Source organism: Hoplias malabaricus, chromosome 2 (assembly GCF_029633855.1).
Source record: "Hoplias malabaricus isolate fHopMal1 chromosome 2, fHopMal1.hap1, whole genome shotgun sequence".
Classification (NCBI taxonomy): Eukaryota; Metazoa; Chordata; class Actinopteri; order Characiformes; family Erythrinidae; genus Hoplias; species Hoplias malabaricus.
In genome coordinates this window covers 13,058,710-13,076,949 of record NC_089801.1, presented here as the reverse complement: position 1 = coordinate 13,076,949, position 18,240 = coordinate 13,058,710, and the positions used below count along the sequence as shown (strand labels likewise).

Here is an 18,240-nt window from a genome sequence, read left to right as displayed (position 1 = left end):
ATTTGCTAATTGTGGTGGTGAAACTTGGCAATGTCTCCTGTGAAGCCATTTTTGTTGTTCCAACAAATCTACTTTAGGCGTCCAATGTAGGTCCGAACTTCTCCGACCGTGACCGTGACCGCCGCGTGTTTCTTTTATGCCGAAATAGCTCAGTTGGGAGAGCGTTAGACTGAAGATCTAAAGGTCCCTGGTTCGATCCCGGGTTTCGGCAGACTCAGAGACCTGACTTTGCATTAGGTTTTTAACGGCTGACAATTCAATGTCTCGCATTGTTTTTTGGAATGGTTACCTTGAGCTACTGCAATGCCCTTCATTCTGAGTGTCTTCCAGTGAAAATCTATACAATCATCAATTAGACAGAGTTCTGCTCTCTCGAGTTCACTCGGGTCCCGCTCCTCTCAAGATTCCCCCCTCGTGCTCTGACAGAGATCATCCCTGTCACGGACACCTGGAGTGACCGTCTTGGGGCTTTGGTTGGGAAAGCGAAAAAGCTTCTCAGCGGTTCCATGGTGTAATGGTTAGCACTCTGGACTTTGAATCCAGTGATCCGAGTTCAAATCTCGGTGGAACCTAGTGTTTGATGCATGTGAACCTAGCCTTTCGTGACTGCCCTCTGTTATATGAAAATGGAAAAAGGTGTAATAGGCCAAACCACAGGGATGTAACCACGTTGAGGAACCGAACTGATGTCAGAGAGTAGAGTCCTTAATTCTGTGAATACTAAACAAACCTGTCTTTCTGGCCATCGACGTCTGCATTTCTGCAATTTTGATCACTTGCCTGCGTACGGCGTTCGAGCCGAAATAGCTCAGTTGGGAGAGCGTTAGACTGAAGATCTAAAGGTCCCTGGTTCGATCCCGGGTTTCGGCAAGCGGAGCTTCGGATCCTCCAAAGCGTCCTTGTGAAGGAGGTTTTTTCCATGTTGTCAGACATCATGCCTACTTGCATCACAAGTTCCTGGCTCACTGTTAGTGTCAACAAGAATGAAATTGACCAAAGTGGAAGCAGCTCACTCATATATAGCTGTAAATCTTTACAATAACACTCCTGTCAGTTTTCGCTCCTCAGTCGTACTCTCAGTGGCTGACGCTTGCAGAGGTTCCTTGGTGTAACGGTTAGCACTCTGGACTCTGAATCCAGCGATCCGAGTTCAAATCTCAGTGGGACCTGCTGCTCGGTTTCCTTTGCTAGAGTCTCGGAGCAGCTGCCTTAACCGCGTGACGGAGCAATCCTGTTAACACCCGCTGATCTGGGCCGAATTGTAATTCTGTTAAAACGTTTCCACCCACATGCAAGGGAACCTTCTCTACAGAGTGTGAAGTGCTGGAATCTTGCGCTAAAATGCAAACTTGTGCTTCATTTCATACAATTCCCACTTTGTGATATTTGGTTCCTCTCAAGACGTTTTACTCCTCGTGAACGGAGTAATTAAATCTTACCCATTGTTGCCGCAGCTTGCAAATTAAGAATTAGGAATTGTGATGCGAACGCTCCCGAAGGGTCAGAGGTTCCATGGTGTAATGGTTAGCACTCTGGACTCTGAATCCAGCGATCCGAGTTCAAATCTCGGTGGGACCTACTCTTAGTGTTTCCTTCTGCCAATCTTTCAAGGTATGTTTTTGGGACGCCAAACATCAACTGAGTGAACAGCGATTGCCCGCTTGGTATCAGAGATTCGCTATGTATTGCAAGCGTGGCTAAACTAACAAGAAAGAGCCCTCGCGGCACAACGTAGACCGCATCGTTCACAAGCAAGGAAGCAAACTGAAGTTTGGTGTCATGTAGGGCGCGCTTTCTAAGAAACTTGTACAATCAAAAGAATTTTGAAGGTAGCATTTGCTAATTGTGGTGGTGAAACTTGGCAATGTCTCCTGTGAAGCCATTTTTGTTGTTCCAACAAATCTACTTTAGGCGTCCAATGTAGGTCCGAACTTCTCCGACCGTGACCGTGACCGCCGCGTGTTTCTTTTATGCCGAAATAGCTCAGTTGGGAGAGCGTTAGACTGAAGATCTAAAGGTCCCTGGTTCGATCCCGGGTTTCGGCAAGCGGAGCTTCGGATCCTCCAAAGCGTCCTTGTGAAGGAGGTTTTTTCCATGTTGTCAGACATCATGCCTACTTGCATCACAAGTTCCTGGCTCACTGTTAGTGTCAACAAGAATGAAATTGACCAAAGTGGAAGCAGCTCACTCATATATAGCTGTAAATCTTTACAATAACACTCCTGTCAGTTTTCGCTCCTCAGTCGTACTCTCAGTGGCTGACGCTTGCAGAGGTTCCTTGGTGTAACGGTTAGCACTCTGGACTCTGAATCCAGCGATCCGAGTTCAAATCTCGGTGGGACCTGCTGCTCGGTTTCCTTTGCTAGAGTCTCGGAGCAGCTGCCTTAACCGCGTGACGGAGCAATCCTGTTAACACCCGCTGATCTGGGCCGAATTGTAATTCTGTTAAAACGTTTCCACCCACATGCAAGGGAACCTTCTCTACAGAGTGTGAAGTGCTGGAATCTTGCGCTAAAATGCAAACTTGTGCTTCATTTCATACAATTCCCACTTTGTGATATTTGGTTCCTCTCAAGACGTTTTACTCCTCGTGAACGGAGTAATTAAATCTTACCCATTGTTGCCGCAGCTTGCAAATTAAGAATTAGGAATTGTGATGCGAACGCTCCCGAAGGGTCAGAGGTTCCATGGTGTAATGGTTAGCACTCTGGACTCTGAATCCAGCGATCCGAGTTCAAATCTCGGTGGGACCTACTCTTAGTGTTTCCTTCTGCCAATCTTTCAAGGTATGTTTTTGGGACGCCAAACATCAACTGAGTGAACAGCGATTGCCCGCTTGGTATCAGAGATTCGCTATGTATTGCAAGCGTGGCTAAACTAACAAGAAAGAGCCCTCGCGGCACAACGTAGACCGCATCGTTCACAAGCAAGGAAGCAAACTGAAGTTTGGTGTCATGTAGGGCGCGCTTTCTAAGAAACTTGTACAATCAAAAGAATTTTGAAGGTAGCATTTGCTAATTGTGGTGGTGAAACTTGGCAATGTCTCCTGTGAAGCCATTTTTGTTGTTCCAACAAATCTACTTTAGGCGTCCAATGTAGGTCCGAACTTCTCCGACCGTGACCGTGACCGCCGCGTGTTTCTTTTATGCCGAAATAGCTCAGTTGGGAGAGCGTTAGACTGAAGATCTAAAGGTCCCTGGTTCGATCCCGGGTTTCGGCAGACTCAGAGACCTGACTTTGCATTAGGTTTTTAACGGCTGACAATTCAATGTCTCGCATTGTTTTTTGGAATGGTTACCTTGAGCTACTGCAATGCCCTTCATTCTGAGTGTCTTCCAGTGAAAATCTATACAATCATCAATTAGACAGAGTTCTGCTCTCTCGAGTTCACTCGGGTCCCGCTCCTCTCAAGATTCCCCCCTCGTGCTCTGACAGAGATCATCCCTGTCACGGACACCTGGAGTGACCGTCTTGGGGCTTTGGTTGGGAAAGCGAAAAAGCTTCTCAGCGGTTCCATGGTGTAATGGTTAGCACTCTGGACTTTGAATCCAGTGATCCGAGTTCAAATCTCGGTGGAACCTAGTGTTTGATGCATGTGAACCTAGCCTTTCGTGACTGCCCTCTGTTATATGAAAATGGAAAAAGGTGTAATAGGCCAAACCACAGGGATGTAACCACGTTGAGGAACCGAACTGATGTCAGAGAGTAGAGTCCTTAATTCTGTGAATACTAAACAAACCTGTCTTTCTGGCCATCGACGTCTGCATTTCTGCAATTTTGATCACTTGCCTGCGTACGGCGTTCGAGCCGAAATAGCTCAGTTGGGAGAGCGTTAGACTGAAGATCTAAAGGTCCCTGGTTCGATCCCGGGTTTCGGCAAGCGGAGCTTCGGATCCTCCAAAGCGTCCTTGTGAAGGAGGTTTTTTCCATGTTGTCAGACATCATGCCTACTTGCATCACAAGTTCCTGGCTCACTGTTAGTGTCAACAAGAATGAAATTGACCAAAGTGGAAGCAGCTCACTCATATATAGCTGTAAATCTTTACAATAACACTCCTGTCAGTTTTCGCTCCTCAGTCGTACTCTCAGTGGCTGACACTTGCAGAGGTTCCTTGGTGTAACGGTTAGCACTCTGGACTCTGAATCCAGCGATCCGAGTTCAAATCTCGGTGGGACCTGCTGCTCGGTTTCCTTTGCTAGAGTCTCGGAGCAGCTGCCTTAACCGCGTGACGGAGCAATCCTGTTAACACCCGCTGATCTGGGCCGAATTGTAATTCTGTTAAAACGTTTCCACCCACATGCAAGGGAACCTTCTCTACAGAGTGTGAAGTGCTGGAATCTTGCGCTAAAATGCAAACTTGTGCTTCATTTCATACAATTCCCACTTTGTGATATTTGGTTCCTCTCAAGACGTTTTACTCCTCGTGAACGGAGTAATTAAATCTTACCCATTGTTGCCGCAGCTTGCAAATTAAGAATTAGGAATTGTGATGCGAACGCTCCCGAAGGGTCAGAGGTTCCATGGTGTAATGGTTAGCACTCTGGACTCTGAATCCAGCGATCCGAGTTCAAATCTCGGTGGGACCTACTCTTAGTGTTTCCTTCTGCCAATCTTTCAAGGTATGTTTTTGGGACGCCAAACATCAACTGAGTGAACAGCGATTGCCCGCTTGGTATCAGAGATTCGCTATGTATTGCAAGCGTGGCTAAACTAACAAGAAAGAGCCCTCGCGGCACAACGTAGACCGCATCGTTCACAAGCAAGGAAGCAAACTGAAGTTTGGTGTCATGTAGGGCGCGCTTTCTAAGAAACTTGTACAATCAAAAGAATTTTGAAGGTAGCATTTGCTAATTGTGGTGGTGAAACTTGGCAATGTCTCCTGTGAAGCCATTTTTGTTGTTCCAACAAATCTACTTTAGGCGTCCAATGTAGGTCCGAACTTCTCCGACCGTGACCGTGACCGCCGCGTGTTTCTTTTATGCCGAAATAGCTCAGTTGGGAGAGCGTTAGACTGAAGATCTAAAGGTCCCTGGTTCGATCCCGGGTTTCGGCAGACTCAGAGACCTGACTTTGCATTAGGTTTTTAACGGCTGACAATTCAATGTCTCGCATTGTTTTTTGGAATGGTTACCTTGAGCTACTGCAATGCCCTTCATTCTGAGTGTCTTCCAGTGAAAATCTATACAATCATCAATTAGACAGAGTTCTGCTCTCTCGAGTTCACTCGGGTCCCGCTCCTCTCAAGATTCCCCCCTCGTGCTCTGACAGAGATCATCCCTGTCACGGACACCTGGAGTGACCGTCTTGGGGCTTTGGTTGGGAAAGCGAAAAAGCTTCTCAGCGGTTCCATGGTGTAATGGTTAGCACTCTGGACTTTGAATCCAGTGATCCGAGTTCAAATCTCGGTGGAACCTAGTGTTTGATGCATGTGAACCTAGCCTTTCGTGACTGCCCTCTGTTATATGAAAATGGAAAAAGGTATAATAGGCCAAACCACAGGGATGTAACCACGTTGAGGAACCGAACTGATGTCAGAGGGTAGAGTCCTTAATTCTGTGAATACTAAACAAACCTGTCTTTCTGGCCATCGACGTCTGCATTTCTGCAATTTTGATCACTTGCCTGCGTACGGCGTTCGAGCCGAAATAGCTCAGTTGGGAGAGCGTTAGACTGAAGATCTAAAGGTCCCTGGTTCGATCCCGGGTTTCGGCAAGCGGAGCTTCGCATCCTCCAAAGCGTCCTTGTGAAGGAGGTTTTTTCCATGTTGTCAGACATCATGCCTACTTGCATCACAAGTTCCTGTGTGCAAGCGTGGCTAAACTAACAAGAAAGAGCCCTCGCGGCACAACGTAGACCGCATCGTTCACAAGCAAGGAAGCAAACTGAAGTTTGGTGTCATGTAGGGCGCGCTTTCTAAGAAACTTGTACAATCAAAAGAATTTTGAAGGTAGCATTTGCTAATTGTGGTGGTGAAACTTGGCAATGTCTCCTGTGAAGCCATTTTTGTTGTTCCAACAAATCTACTTTAGGCGTCCAATGTAGGTCCGAACTTCTCCGACCGTGACCGTGACCGCCGCGTGTTTCTTTTATGCCGAAATAGCTCAGTTGGGAGAGCGTTAGACTGAAGATCTAAAGATCCCGGGTTTCGGCAGACTCAGAGACCTGATTTTGCATTAGGTTTTTAACGGCTGACAATTCAATGTCTCGCATTGTTTTTTGGAATGGTTACCTTGAGCTACTGCAATGCCCTTCATTCTGAGTGTCTTCCAGTGAAAATCTATACAATCATCAATTAGACAGAGTTCTGCTCTCTCGAGTTCACTCGGGTCCCGCTCCTCTCAAGATTCCCCCCTCGTGCTCTGACAGAGATCATCCCTGTCACGGACACCTGGAGTGACCGTCTTGGGGCTTTGGTTGGGAAAGCGAAAAAGCTTCTCAGCGGTTCCATGGTGTAATGGTTAGCACTCTGGACTTTGAATCCAGTGATCCGAGTTCAAATCTCGGTGGAACCTAGTGTTTGATGCATGTGAACCTAGCCTTTCGTGACTGCCCTCTGTTATATGAAAATGGAAAAAGGTATAATAGGCCAAACCACAGGGATGTAACCACGTTGAGGAACCGAACTGATGTCAGAGGGTAGAGTCCTTAATTCTGTGAATACTAAACAAACCTGTCTTTCTGGCCATCGACGTCTGCATTTCTGCAATTTTGATCACTTGCCTGCGTACGGCGTTCGAGCCGAAATAGCTCAGTTGGGAGAGCGTTAGACTGAAGATCTAAAGGTCCCTGGTTCGATCCCGGGTTTCGGCAAGCGGAGCTTCGCATCCTCCAAAGCGTCCTTGTGAAGGAGGTTTTTTCCATGTTGTCAGACATCATGCCTACTTGCATCACAAGTTCCTGTGTGCAAGCGTGGCTAAACTAACAAGAAAGAGCCCTCGCGGCACAACGTAGACCGCATCGTTCACAAGCAAGGAAGCAAACTGAAGTTTGGTGTCATGTAGGGCGCGCTTTCTAAGAAACTTGTACAATCAAAAGAATTTTGAAGGTAGCATTTGCTAATTGTGGTGGTGAAACTTGGCAATGTCTCCTGTGAAGCCATTTTTGTTGTTCCAACAAATCTACTTTAGGCGTCCAATGTAGGTCCGAACTTCTCCGACCGTGACCGTGACCGCCGCGTGTTTCTTTTATGCCGAAATAGCTCAGTTGGGAGAGCGTTAGACTGAAGATCTAAAGATCCCGGGTTTCGGCAGACTCAGAGACCTGATTTTGCATTAGGTTTTTAACGGCTGACAATTCAATGTCTCGCATTGTTTTTTGGAATGGTTACCTTGAGCTACTGCAATGCCCTTCATTCTGAGTGTCTTCCAGTGAAAATCTATACAATCATCAATTAGACAGAGTTCTGCTCTCTCGAGTTCACTCGGGTCCCGCTCCTCTCAAGATTCCCCCCTCGTGCTCTGACAGAGATCATCCCTGTCACGGACACCTGGAGTGACCGTCTTGGGGCTTTGGTTGGGAAAGCGAAAAAGCTTCTCAGCGGTTCCATGGTGTAATGGTTAGCACTCTGGACTTTGAATCCAGTGATCCGAGTTCAAATCTCGGTGGAACCTAGTGTTTGATGCATGTGAACCTAGCCTTTCGTGACTGCCCTCTGTTATATGAAAATGGAAAAAGGTATAATAGGCCAAACCACAGGGATGTAACCACGTTGAGGAACCGAACTGATGTCAGAGGGTAGAGTCCTTAATTCTGTGAATACTAAACAAACCTGTCTTTCTGGCCATCGACGTCTGCATTTCTGCAATTTTGATCACTTGCCTGCGTACGGCGTTCGAGCCGAAATAGCTCAGTTGGGAGAGCGTTAGACTGAAGATCTAAAGGTCCCTGGTTCGATCCCGGGTTTCGGCAAGCGGAGCTTCGGATCCTCCAACGCGTCCTTGTGAAGGAGGTTTTTTCCATGTTGTCAGACATCATGCCTACTTGCATCACAAGTTCCTGTGTGCAAGCGTGGCTAAACTAACAAGAAAGAGCCCTCGCGGCACAACGTAGACCGCATCGTTCACAAGCAAGGAAGCAAACTGAAGTTTGGTGTCATGTAGGGCGCGCTTTCTAAGAAACTTGTACAATCAAAAGAATTTTGAAGGTAGCATTTGCTAATTGTGGTGGTGAAACTTGGCAATGTCTCCTGTGAAGCCATTTTTGTTGTTCCAACAAATCTACTTTAGGCGTCCAATGTAGGTCCGAACTTCTCCGACCGTGACCGTGACCGCCGCGTGTTTCTTTTATGCCGAAATAGCTCAGTTGGGAGAGCGTTAGACTGAAGATCTAAAGATCCCGGGTTTCGGCAGACTCAGAGACCTGATTTTGCATTAGGTTTTTAACGGCTGACAATTCAATGTCTCGCATTGTTTTTTGGAATGGTTACCTTGAGCTACTGCAATGCCCTTCATTCTGAGTGTCTTCCAGTGAAAATCTATACAATCATCAATTAGACAGAGTTCTGCTCTCTCGAGTTCACTCGGGTCCCGCTCCTCTCAAGATTCCCCCCTCGTGCTCTGACAGAGATCATCCCTGTCACGGACACCTGGAGTGACCGTCTTGGGGCTTTGGTTGGGAAAGCGAAAAAGCTTCTCAGCGGTTCCATGGTGTAATGGTTAGCACTCTGGACTTTGAATCCAGTGATCCGAGTTCAAATCTCGGTGGAACCTAGTGTTTGATGCATGTGAACCTAGCCTTTCGTGACTGCCCTCTGTTATATGAAAATGGAAAAAGGTATAATAGGCCAAACCACAGGGATGTAACCACGTTGAGGAACCGAACTGATGTCAGAGGGTAGAGTCCTTAATTCTGTGAATACTAAACAAACCTGTCTTTCTGGCCATCGACGTCTGCATTTCTGCAATTTTGATCACTTGCCTGCGTACGGCGTTCGAGCCGAAATAGCTCAGTTGGGAGAGCGTTAGACTGAAGATCTAAAGGTCCCTGGTTCGATCCTGGGTTTCGGCAAGCGGAGCTTCGCATCCTCCAAAGCGTCCTTGTGAAGGAGGTTTTTTCCATGTTGTCAGACATCATGCCTACTTGCATCACAAGTTCCTGTGTGCAAGCGTGGCTAAACTAACAAGAAAGAGCCCTCGCGGCACAACGTAGACCGCATCGTTCACAAGCAAGGAAGCAAACTGAAGTTTGGTGTCATGTAGGGCGCGCTTTCTAAGAAACTTGTACAATCAAAAGAATTTTGAAGGTAGCATTTGCTAATTGTGGTGGTGAAACTTGGCAATGTCTCCTGTGAAGCCATTTTTGTTGTTCCAACAAATCTACTTTAGGCGTCCAATGTAGGTCCGAACTTCTCCGACCGTGACCGTGACCGCCGCGTGTTTCTTTTATGCCGAAATAGCTCAGTTGGGAGAGCGTTAGACTGAAGATCTAAAGATCCCGGGTTTCGGCAGACTCAGAGACCTGATTTTGCATTAGGTTTTTAACGGCTGACAATTCAATGTCTCGCATTGTTTTTTGGAATGGTTACCTTGAGCTACTGCAATGCCCTTCATTCTGAGTGTCTTCCAGTGAAAATCTATACAATCATCAATTAGACAGAGTTCTGCTCTCTCGAGTTCACTCGGGTCCCGCTCCTCTCAAGATTCCCCCCTCGTGCTCTGACAGAGATCATCCCTGTCACGGACACCTGGAGTGACCGTCTTGGGGCTTTGGTTGGGAAAGCGAAAAAGCTTCTCAGCGGTTCCATGGTGTAATGGTTAGCACTCTGGACTTTGAATCCAGTGATCCGAGTTCAAATCTCGGTGGAACCTAGTGTTTGATGCATGTGAACCTAGCCTTTCGTGACTGCCCTCTGTTATATGAAAATGGAAAAAGGTATAATAGGCCAAACCACAGGGATGTAACCACGTTGAGGAACCGAACTGATGTCAGAGGGTAGAGTCCTTAATTCTGTGAATACTAAACAAACCTGTCTTTCTGGCCATCGACGTCTGCATTTCTGCAATTTTGATCACTTGCCTGCGTATGGCGTTCGAGCCGAAATAGCTCAGTTGGGAGAGCGTTAGACTGAAGATCTAAAGGTCCCTGGTTCGATCCTGGGTTTCGGCAAGCGGAGCTTCGGATCCTCCAAAGCGTCCTTGTGAAGGAGGTTTTTTCCATGTTGTCAGACATCATGCCTACTTGCATCACAAGTTCCTGTGTGCAAGCGTGGCTAAACTAACAAGAAAGAGCCCTCGCGGCACAACGTAGACCGCATCGTTCACAAGCAAGGAAGCAAACTGAAGTTTGGTGTCATGTAGGGCGCGCTTTCTAAGAAACTTGTACAATCAAAAGAATTTTGAAGGTAGCATTTGCTAATTGTGGTGGTGAAACTTGGCAATGTCTCCTGTGAAGCCATTTTTGTTGTTCCAACAAATCTACTTTAGGCGTCCAATGTAGGTCCGAACTTCTCCGACCGTGACCGTGACCGCCGCGTGTTTCTTTTATGCCGAAATAGCTCAGTTGGGAGAGCGTTAGACTGAAGATCTAAAGATCCCGGGTTTCGGCAGACTCAGAGACCTGATTTTGCATTAGGTTTTTAACGGCTGACAATTCAATGTCTCGCATTGTTTTTTGGAATGGTTACCTTGAGCTACTGCAATGCCCTTCATTCTGAGTGTCTTCCAGTGAAAATCTATACAATCATCAATTAGACAGAGTTCTGCTCTCTCGAGTTCACTCGGGTCCCGCTCCTCTCAAGATTCCCCCCTCGTGCTCTGACAGAGATCATCCCTGTCACGGACACCTGGAGTGACCGTCTTGGGGCTTTGGTTGGGAAAGCGAAAAAGCTTCTCAGCGGTTCCATGGTGTAATGGTTGGCACTCTGGACTTTGAATCCAGTGATCCGAGTTCAAATCTCGGTGGAACCTAGTGTTTGATGCATGTGAACCTAGCCTTTCGTGACTGCCCTCTGTTATATGAAAATGGAAAAAGGTATAATAGGCCAAACCACAGGGATGTAACCACGTTGAGGAACCGAACTGATGTCAGAGAGTAGAGTCCTTAATTCTGTGAATACTAAACAAACCTGTCTTTCTGGCCATCGACGTCTGCATTTCTGCAATTTTGATCACTTGCCTGCGTACTGCGTTCGAGCCGAAATAGCTCAGTTGGGAGAGCGTTAGACTGAAGATCTAAAGATCCCGGGTTTCGGCAGACTCAGAGACCTGATTTTGCATTAGGTTTTTAACGGCTGACAATTCAATGTCTCGCATTGTTTTTTGGAATGGTTACCTTGAGCTACTGCAATGCCCTTCATTCTGAGTGTCTTCCAGTGAAAATCTATACAATCATCAATTAGACAGAGTTCTGCTCTCTCGAGTTCACTCGGGTCCCGCTCCTCTCAAGATTCCCCCCTCGTGCTCTGACAGAGATCATCCCTGTCACGGACACCTGGAGTGACCGTCTTGGGGCTTTGGTTGGGAAAGCGAAAAAGCTTCTCAGCGGTTCCATGGTGTAATGGTTAGCACTCTGGACTTTGAATCCAGTGATCCGAGTTCAAATCTCGGTGGAACCTAGTGTTTGATGCATGTGAACCTAGCCTTTCGTGACTGCCCTCTGTTATATGAAAATGGAAAAAGGTATAATAGGCCAAACCACAGGGATGTAACCACGTTGAGGAACCGAACTGATGTCAGAGGGTAGAGTCCTTAATTCTGTGAATACTAAACAAACCTGTCTTTCTGGCCATCGACGTCTGCATTTCTGCAATTTTGATCACTTGCCTGCGTACGGCGTTCGAGCCGAAATAGCTCAGTTGGGAGAGCGTTAGACTGAAGATCTAAAGGTCCCTGGTTCGATCCCGGGTTTCGGCAAGCGGAGCTTCGCATCCTCCAAAGCGTCCTTGTGAAGGAGGTTTTTTCCATGTTGTCAGACATCATGCCTACTTGCATCACAAGTTCCTGTGTGCAAGCGTGGCTAAACTAACAAGAAAGAGCCCTCGCGGCACAACGTAGACCGCATCGTTCACAAGCAAGGAAGCAAACTGAAGTTTGGTGTCATGTAGGGCGCGCTTTCTAAGAAACTTGTACAATCAAAAGAATTTTGAAGGTAGCATTTGCTAATTGTGGTGGTGAAACTTGGCAATGTCTCCTGTGAAGCCATTTTTGTTGTTCCAACAAATCTACTTTAGGCGTCCAATGTAGGTCCGAACTTCTCCGACCGTGACTGTGACCGCCGCGTGTTTCTTTTATGCCGAAATAGCTCAGTTGGGAGAGCGTTAGACTGAAGATCTAAAGATCCCGGGTTTCGGCAGACTCAGAGACCTGATTTTGCATTAGGTTTTTAACGGCTGACAATTCAATGTCTCGCATTGTTTTTTGGAATGGTTACCTTGAGCTACTGCAATGCCCTTCATTCTGAGTGTCTTCCAGTGAAAATCTATACAATCATCAATTAGACAGAGTTCTGCTCTCTCGAGTTCACTCGGGTCCCGCTCCTCTCAAGATTCCCCCCTCGTGCTCTGACAGAGATCATCCCTGTCACGGACACCTGGAGTGACCGTCTTGGGGCTTTGGTTGGGAAAGCGAAAAAGCTTCTCAGCGGTTCCATGGTGTAATGGTTAGCACTCTGGACTTTGAATCCAGTGATCCGAGTTCAAATCTCGGTGGAACCTAGTGTTTGATGCATGTGAACCTAGCCTTTCGTGACTGCCCTCTGTTATATGAAAAAGGTATAATAGGCCAAACCACAGGGATGTAACCACGTTGAGGAACCGAACTGATGTCAGAGAGTAGAGTCCTTAATTCTGTGAATACTAAACAACCCTGTCTTTCTGGCCATCGACGTCTGCATTTCTGCAATTTTGATCACTTGCCTGCGTACGGCGTTCGAGCCGAAATAGCTCAGTTGGGAGAGCGTTAGACTGAAGATCTAAAGATCCCTGGTTCGATCCCGGGTTTCGGCAAGCGGAGCTTCGGATCCTCCAAAGCGTCCTTGTGAAGGAGGTTTTTTCCATGTTGTCAGACATCATGCCTACTTGCATCACAAGTTCCTGGCTCACTGTTAGTGTCAACAAGAATGAAATTGACCAAAGTGGAAGCAGCTCACTCATATATAGCTGTAAATCTTTACAATAACACTCCTGTCAGTTTTCGCTCCTCAGTCGTACTCTCAGTGGCTGACGCTTGCAGAGGTTCCATGGTGTAACGGTTAGCACTCTGGACTCTGAATCCAGCGATCCGAGTTCAAATCTCGGTGGGACCTGCTGCTCGGTTTCCTTTGCTAGAGTCTCGGAGCAGCTGCCTTAACCGCGTGACGGAGCAATCCTGTTAACACCCGCTGATCTGGGCCGAATTGTAATTCTGTTAAAACATTTCCACCCACATGCAAGGGAACCTTCTCTACAGAGTGTGAAGTGCTGGAATCTTGCGCTAAAATGCAAACTTGTGCTTCATTTCATACAATTCCCACTTTGTGATATTTGGTTCCTCTCAAGACGTTTTACTCCTCGTGAACGGAGTAATTAAATCTTACCCATTGTTGCCGCAGCTTGCAAATTAAGAATTAGGAATTGTGATGCGAACGCTCCCGAAGGGTCAGAGGTTCCATGGTGTAATGGTTAGCACTCTGGACTCTGAATCCAGCGATCCGAGTTCAAATCTCGGTGGGACCTACTCTTAGTGTTTCCTTCTGCCAATCTTTCAAGGTATGTTTTTGGGACGCCAAACATCAACTGAGTGAACAGCGATTGCCCGCTTGGTATCAGAGATTCGCTATGTATTGCAAGCGTGGCTAAACTAACAAGAAAGAGCCCTCGCGGCACAACGTAGACCGCATCGTTCACAAGCAAGGAAGCAAACTGAAGTTTGGTGTCATGTAGGGCGCGCTTTCTAAGAAACTTGTACAATCAAAAGAATTTTGAAGGTAGCATTTGCTAATTGTGGTGGTGAAACTTGGCAATGTCTCCTGTGAAGCCATTTTTGTTGTTCCAACAAATCTATTTTAGGCGTCCAATGTAGGTCCGAACTTCTCCGACCGTGACCGTGACCGCCGCTTTTTTCTTTTATGCCGAAATAGCTCAGTTGGGCGAGCGTTAGACTGAAGATCTAAAGGTCCCTGGTTCGATCCTGGGTTTCGGCAGACTCAGAGACCTGACTTTGCATTAGGTTTTTAACGGCTGACAATTCAATGTCTCGCATTGTTTTTTGGAATGGTTACCTTGAGCTACTGCAATGCCCTTCATTCTGAGTGTCTTCCAGTGAAAATCTATACAATCATCAATTAGACAGAGTTCTGCTCTCTCGAGTTCACTCGGGTCCCGCTCCTCTCAAGATTCCCCCCTCGTGCTCTGACAGAGATCATCCCTGTCACGGACACCTGGAGTGACCGTCTTGGGGCTTTGGTTGGGAAAGCGAAAAAGCTTCTCAGCGGTTCCATGGTGTAATGGTTAGCACTCTGGACTTTGAGTCCAGTGATCCGAGTTCAAATCTCGGTGGAACCTAATGTTTGACGCATGTGAACCTAGCATTTCGTGACTGCCCTCTGTTATATGAAAGTGGAAAAAGGTATAATAGGCCAAACCACAGGGATGTAACCACGTTGAGGAACCGAACTGATGTCAGAGAGTAGAGTCCTTAATTCTGTGAATACTAAACAAACCTGTCTTTCTGGCCATCGACGTCTGCATTTCTGCAATTTTGATCACTTGCCTGCATACAGCGTTCGAGCCGAAATAGCTCAGTTGGGAGAGCGTTAGACTGAAGATCTAAAGGTCCCTGGTTCGATCCCGGGTTTCGGCAAGCGGAGCTTCGGATCCTCCAAAGCGTCCTTGTGAAGGAGGTTTTTTCCATGTTGTCAGACATCATGCCTACTTGCATCACAAGTTCCTGGCTCACTGTTAGTGTCAACAAGAATGAAATTGACCAAAGTGGAAGCAGCTCACTCATATATAGCTGTAAATCTTTACAATAACACTCCTGTCAGTTTTCGCTCCTCAGTCGTACTCTCAGTGGCTGACGCTTGCAGAGGTTCCATGGTGTAACGGTTAGCACTCTGGACTCTGAATCCAGCGATCCGAGTTCAAATCTCGGTGGGACCTGCTGCTCGGTTTCCTTTGCTAGAGTCTCGGAGCAGCTGCCTTAACCGCGTGACGGAGCAATCCTGTTAACACCCGCTGATCTGGGCCGAATTGTAATTCTGTTAAAACGTTTCCACCCACATGCAAGGGAACCTTCTCTACAGAGTGTGAAGTGCTGGAATCTTGCGCTAAAATGCAAACTTGTGCTTCATTTCATACAATTCCCACTTTGTGATATTTGGTTCCTCTCAAGACGTTTTACTCCTCGTGAACGGAGTAATTAAATCTTACCCATTGTTGCCGCAGCTTGCAAATTAAGAATTAGGAATTGTGATGCGAACGCTCCCAAAGGGTCAGAGGTTCCATGGTGTAATGGTTAGCACTCTGGACTCTGAATCCAGCGATCCGAGTTCAAATCTCGGTGGGACCTACTCTTAGTGTTTCCTTCTGCCAATCTTTCAAGGTATGTTTTTGGGACGCCAAACATCAACTGAGTGAACAGCGATTGCCCGCTTGGTATCAGAGATTCGCTATGTATTGCAAGCGTGGCTAAACTAACAAGAAAGAGCCCTTGCGGCACAACGTAGACCGCATCGTTCACAAGCAAGGAAGCAAACTGAAGTTTGGTGTCATGTAGGGCGCGCTTTCTAAGAAACTTGTACAATCAAAAGAATTTTGAAGGTAGCATTTGCTAATTGTGGTGGTGAAACTTGGCAATGTCTCCTGTGAAGCCATTTTTGTTGTTCCAACAAATCTACTTTAGGCGTCCAATGTAGGTCCGAACTTCTCCGACCGTGACCGTGACCGCCGCGTGTTTCTTTTATGCCGAAATAGCTCAGTTGGGAGAGCGTTAGACTGAAGATCTAAAGGTCCCTGGTTCGATCCCGGGTTTCGGCAGACTCAGAGACCTGACTTTGCATTAGGTTTTTAACGGCTGACAATTCAATGTCTCGCATTGTTTTTTGGAATGGTTACCTTGAGCTACTGCAATGCCCTTCATTCTGAGTGTCTTCCAGTGAAAATCTATACAATCATCAATTAGACAGAGTTCTGCTCTCTCGAGTTCACTCGGGTCCCGCTCCTCTCAAGATTCCCCCCTCGTGCTCTGACAGAGATCATCCCTGTCACGGACACCTGGAGTGACCGTCTTGGGGCTTTGGTTGGGAAAGCGAAAAAGCTTCTCAGCGGTTCCATGGTGTAATGGTTAGCACTCTGGACTTTGAATCCAGTGATCCGAGTTAAAATCTCGGTGGAACCTAGTGTTTGATGCATGTGAACCTAGCCTTTCGTGACTGCCCTCTGTTATATGAAAATGGAAAAAGGTGTAATAGGCCAAACCACAGGGATGTAACCACGTTGAGGAACCGAACTGATGTCAGAGAGTAGAGTCCTTAATTCTGTGAATACTAAACAAACCTGTCTTTCTGGCCATCGACGTCTGCATTTCTGCAATTTTGATCACTTGCCTGCGTACGGCGTTCGAGCCGAAATAGCTCAGTTGGGAGAGCGTTAGACTGAAGATCTAAAGGTCCCTGGTTCGATCCCGGGTTTCGGCAAGCGGAGCTTCGGATCCTCCAAAGCGTCCTTGTGAAGGAGGTTTTTTCCATGTTGTCAGACATCATGCCTACTTGCATCACAAGTTCCTGGCTCACTGTTAGTGTCAACAAGAATGAAATTGACCAAAGTGGAAGCAGCTCACTCATATATAGCTGTAAATCTTTACAATAACACTCCTGTCAGTTTTCGCTCCTCAGTCGTACTCTCAGTGGCTGACGCTTGCAGAGGTTCCTTGGTGTAACGGTTAGCACTCTGGACTCTGAATCCAGCGATCCGAGTTCAAATCTCAGTGGGACCTGCTGCTCGGTTTCCTTTGCTAGAGTCTCGGAGCAGCTGCCTTAACCGCGTGACGGAGCAATCCTGTTAACACCCGCTGATCTGGGCCGAATTGTAATTCTGTTAAAACGTTTCCACCCACATGCAAGGGAACCTTCTCTACAGAGTGTGAAGTGCTGGAATCTTGCGCTAAAATGCAAACTTGTGCTTCATTTCATACAATTCCCACTTTGTGATATTTGGTTCCTCTCAAGACGTTTTACTCCTCGTGAACGGAGTAATTAAATCTTACCCATTGTTGCCGCAGCTTGCAAATTAAGAATTAGGAATTGTGATGCGAACGCTCCCGAAGGGTCAGAGGTTCCATGGTGTAATGGTTGGCACTCTGGACTCTGAATCCAGCGATCCGAGTTCAAATCTCGGTGGGACCTACTCTTAGTGTTTCCTTCTGCCAATCTTTCAAGGTATGTTTTTGGGACGCCAAACATCAACTGAGTGAACAGCGATTGCCCGCTTGGTATCAGAGATTCGCTATGTATTGCAAGCGTGGCTAAACTAACAAGAAAGAGCCCTCGCGGCACAACGTAGACCGCATCGTTCACAAGCAAGGAAGCAAACTGAAGTTTGGTGTCATGTAGGGCGCGCTTTCTAAGAAACTTGTACAATCAAAAGAATTTTGAAGGTAGCATTTGCTAATTGTGGTGGTGAAACTTGGCAATGTCTCCTGTGAAGCCATTTTTGTTGTTCCAACAAATCTACTTTAGGCGTCCAATGTAGGTCCGAACTTCTCCGACCGTGACCGTGACCGCCGCGTGTTTCTTTTATGCCGAAATAGCTCAGTTGGGAGAGCGTTAGACTGAAGATCTAAAGGTCCCTGGTTCGATCCCGGGTTTCGGCAAGCGGAGCTTCGGATCCTCCAAAGCGTCCTTGTGAAGGAGGTTTTTTCCATGTTGTCAGACATCATGCCTACTTGCATCACAAGTTCCTGGCTCACTGTTAGTGTCAACAAGAATGAAATTGACCAAAGTGGAAGCAGCTCACTCATATATAGCTGTAAATCTTTACAATAACACTCCTGTCAGTTTTCGCTCCTCAGTCGTACTCTCAGTGGCTGACGCTTGCAGAGGTTCCTTGGTGTAACGGTTAGCACTCTGGACTCTGAATCCAGCGATCCGAGTTCAAATCTCGGTGGGACCTGCTGCTCGGTTTCCTTTGCTAGAGTCTCGGAGCAGCTGCCTTAACCGCGTGACGGAGCAATCCTGTTAACACCCGCTGATCTGGGCCGAATTGTAATTCTGTTAAAACGTTTCCACCCACATGCAAGGGAACCTTCTCTACAGAGTGTGAAGTGCTG

At 47.0% G+C, this 18,240-nt stretch overlaps 35 non-coding genes across 35 annotated transcripts; all 35 read left to right on the top strand.

The window, feature by feature from the left end:
- The first annotated feature begins 138 nt into the window (after window positions 1–138).
- On the top strand, window positions 139–211 carry trnaf-gaa (transfer RNA phenylalanine (anticodon GAA)). The gene has a single exon. It is a non-coding gene; the product is annotated as a tRNA-Phe (tRNA).
- Window positions 212–500: 289 nt separating this feature from the next.
- trnaq-uug (transfer RNA glutamine (anticodon UUG)) lies at window positions 501–572 on the top strand. The gene has a single exon. It is a non-coding gene; the product is annotated as a tRNA-Gln (tRNA).
- Window positions 573–797: 225 nt separating this feature from the next.
- On the top strand, window positions 798–870 carry trnaf-gaa (transfer RNA phenylalanine (anticodon GAA)). The gene has a single exon. It is a non-coding gene; the product is annotated as a tRNA-Phe (tRNA).
- Window positions 871–1,506: 636 nt separating this feature from the next.
- trnaq-cug (transfer RNA glutamine (anticodon CUG)) lies at window positions 1,507–1,578 on the top strand. Its single transcript has one exon. It is a non-coding gene; the product is annotated as a tRNA-Gln (tRNA).
- Window positions 1,579–1,972: 394 nt separating this feature from the next.
- On the top strand, window positions 1,973–2,045 carry trnaf-gaa (transfer RNA phenylalanine (anticodon GAA)). The gene has a single exon. It is a non-coding gene; the product is annotated as a tRNA-Phe (tRNA).
- A 636-nt stretch (window positions 2,046–2,681) lies between these two features.
- On the top strand, window positions 2,682–2,753 carry trnaq-cug (transfer RNA glutamine (anticodon CUG)). Its single transcript has one exon. It is a non-coding gene; the product is annotated as a tRNA-Gln (tRNA).
- A 394-nt stretch (window positions 2,754–3,147) lies between these two features.
- Window positions 3,148–3,220, top strand: trnaf-gaa (transfer RNA phenylalanine (anticodon GAA)). Its single transcript has one exon. It is a non-coding gene; the product is annotated as a tRNA-Phe (tRNA).
- A 289-nt stretch (window positions 3,221–3,509) lies between these two features.
- Window positions 3,510–3,581, top strand: trnaq-uug (transfer RNA glutamine (anticodon UUG)). The gene has a single exon. It is a non-coding gene; the product is annotated as a tRNA-Gln (tRNA).
- Window positions 3,582–3,806: 225 nt separating this feature from the next.
- trnaf-gaa (transfer RNA phenylalanine (anticodon GAA)) lies at window positions 3,807–3,879 on the top strand. The gene has a single exon. It is a non-coding gene; the product is annotated as a tRNA-Phe (tRNA).
- A 636-nt stretch (window positions 3,880–4,515) lies between these two features.
- Window positions 4,516–4,587, top strand: trnaq-cug (transfer RNA glutamine (anticodon CUG)). Its single transcript has one exon. It is a non-coding gene; the product is annotated as a tRNA-Gln (tRNA).
- A 394-nt stretch (window positions 4,588–4,981) lies between these two features.
- Window positions 4,982–5,054, top strand: trnaf-gaa (transfer RNA phenylalanine (anticodon GAA)). Its single transcript has one exon. It is a non-coding gene; the product is annotated as a tRNA-Phe (tRNA).
- A 289-nt stretch (window positions 5,055–5,343) lies between these two features.
- Window positions 5,344–5,415, top strand: trnaq-uug (transfer RNA glutamine (anticodon UUG)). The gene has a single exon. It is a non-coding gene; the product is annotated as a tRNA-Gln (tRNA).
- Window positions 5,416–5,640: 225 nt separating this feature from the next.
- trnaf-gaa (transfer RNA phenylalanine (anticodon GAA)) lies at window positions 5,641–5,713 on the top strand. The gene has a single exon. It is a non-coding gene; the product is annotated as a tRNA-Phe (tRNA).
- Window positions 5,714–6,441: 728 nt separating this feature from the next.
- Window positions 6,442–6,513, top strand: trnaq-uug (transfer RNA glutamine (anticodon UUG)). Its single transcript has one exon. It is a non-coding gene; the product is annotated as a tRNA-Gln (tRNA).
- A 225-nt stretch (window positions 6,514–6,738) lies between these two features.
- trnaf-gaa (transfer RNA phenylalanine (anticodon GAA)) lies at window positions 6,739–6,811 on the top strand. Its single transcript has one exon. It is a non-coding gene; the product is annotated as a tRNA-Phe (tRNA).
- A 728-nt stretch (window positions 6,812–7,539) lies between these two features.
- trnaq-uug (transfer RNA glutamine (anticodon UUG)) lies at window positions 7,540–7,611 on the top strand. Its single transcript has one exon. It is a non-coding gene; the product is annotated as a tRNA-Gln (tRNA).
- A 225-nt stretch (window positions 7,612–7,836) lies between these two features.
- trnaf-gaa (transfer RNA phenylalanine (anticodon GAA)) lies at window positions 7,837–7,909 on the top strand. Its single transcript has one exon. It is a non-coding gene; the product is annotated as a tRNA-Phe (tRNA).
- Window positions 7,910–8,637: 728 nt separating this feature from the next.
- On the top strand, window positions 8,638–8,709 carry trnaq-uug (transfer RNA glutamine (anticodon UUG)). The gene has a single exon. It is a non-coding gene; the product is annotated as a tRNA-Gln (tRNA).
- A 1,026-nt stretch (window positions 8,710–9,735) lies between these two features.
- Window positions 9,736–9,807, top strand: trnaq-uug (transfer RNA glutamine (anticodon UUG)). Its single transcript has one exon. It is a non-coding gene; the product is annotated as a tRNA-Gln (tRNA).
- A 1,026-nt stretch (window positions 9,808–10,833) lies between these two features.
- On the top strand, window positions 10,834–10,905 carry trnaq-uug (transfer RNA glutamine (anticodon UUG)). Its single transcript has one exon. It is a non-coding gene; the product is annotated as a tRNA-Gln (tRNA).
- Window positions 10,906–11,480: 575 nt separating this feature from the next.
- Window positions 11,481–11,552, top strand: trnaq-uug (transfer RNA glutamine (anticodon UUG)). Its single transcript has one exon. It is a non-coding gene; the product is annotated as a tRNA-Gln (tRNA).
- Window positions 11,553–11,777: 225 nt separating this feature from the next.
- Window positions 11,778–11,850, top strand: trnaf-gaa (transfer RNA phenylalanine (anticodon GAA)). The gene has a single exon. It is a non-coding gene; the product is annotated as a tRNA-Phe (tRNA).
- Window positions 11,851–12,578: 728 nt separating this feature from the next.
- trnaq-uug (transfer RNA glutamine (anticodon UUG)) lies at window positions 12,579–12,650 on the top strand. Its single transcript has one exon. It is a non-coding gene; the product is annotated as a tRNA-Gln (tRNA).
- Window positions 12,651–12,868: 218 nt separating this feature from the next.
- Window positions 12,869–12,941, top strand: trnaf-gaa (transfer RNA phenylalanine (anticodon GAA)). The gene has a single exon. It is a non-coding gene; the product is annotated as a tRNA-Phe (tRNA).
- Window positions 12,942–13,168: 227 nt separating this feature from the next.
- trnaq-cug (transfer RNA glutamine (anticodon CUG)) lies at window positions 13,169–13,240 on the top strand. The gene has a single exon. It is a non-coding gene; the product is annotated as a tRNA-Gln (tRNA).
- A 337-nt stretch (window positions 13,241–13,577) lies between these two features.
- On the top strand, window positions 13,578–13,649 carry trnaq-cug (transfer RNA glutamine (anticodon CUG)). The gene has a single exon. It is a non-coding gene; the product is annotated as a tRNA-Gln (tRNA).
- A 756-nt stretch (window positions 13,650–14,405) lies between these two features.
- On the top strand, window positions 14,406–14,477 carry trnaq-uug (transfer RNA glutamine (anticodon UUG)). Its single transcript has one exon. It is a non-coding gene; the product is annotated as a tRNA-Gln (tRNA).
- A 225-nt stretch (window positions 14,478–14,702) lies between these two features.
- trnaf-gaa (transfer RNA phenylalanine (anticodon GAA)) lies at window positions 14,703–14,775 on the top strand. Its single transcript has one exon. It is a non-coding gene; the product is annotated as a tRNA-Phe (tRNA).
- Window positions 14,776–15,002: 227 nt separating this feature from the next.
- Window positions 15,003–15,074, top strand: trnaq-cug (transfer RNA glutamine (anticodon CUG)). The gene has a single exon. It is a non-coding gene; the product is annotated as a tRNA-Gln (tRNA).
- Window positions 15,075–15,411: 337 nt separating this feature from the next.
- Window positions 15,412–15,483, top strand: trnaq-cug (transfer RNA glutamine (anticodon CUG)). The gene has a single exon. It is a non-coding gene; the product is annotated as a tRNA-Gln (tRNA).
- Window positions 15,484–15,877: 394 nt separating this feature from the next.
- Window positions 15,878–15,950, top strand: trnaf-gaa (transfer RNA phenylalanine (anticodon GAA)). The gene has a single exon. It is a non-coding gene; the product is annotated as a tRNA-Phe (tRNA).
- Window positions 15,951–16,239: 289 nt separating this feature from the next.
- trnaq-uug (transfer RNA glutamine (anticodon UUG)) lies at window positions 16,240–16,311 on the top strand. Its single transcript has one exon. It is a non-coding gene; the product is annotated as a tRNA-Gln (tRNA).
- Window positions 16,312–16,536: 225 nt separating this feature from the next.
- trnaf-gaa (transfer RNA phenylalanine (anticodon GAA)) lies at window positions 16,537–16,609 on the top strand. The gene has a single exon. It is a non-coding gene; the product is annotated as a tRNA-Phe (tRNA).
- A 636-nt stretch (window positions 16,610–17,245) lies between these two features.
- Window positions 17,246–17,317, top strand: trnaq-cug (transfer RNA glutamine (anticodon CUG)). Its single transcript has one exon. It is a non-coding gene; the product is annotated as a tRNA-Gln (tRNA).
- Window positions 17,318–17,711: 394 nt separating this feature from the next.
- trnaf-gaa (transfer RNA phenylalanine (anticodon GAA)) lies at window positions 17,712–17,784 on the top strand. Its single transcript has one exon. It is a non-coding gene; the product is annotated as a tRNA-Phe (tRNA).
- The last annotated feature ends 456 nt before the right edge of the window (window positions 17,785–18,240 follow it).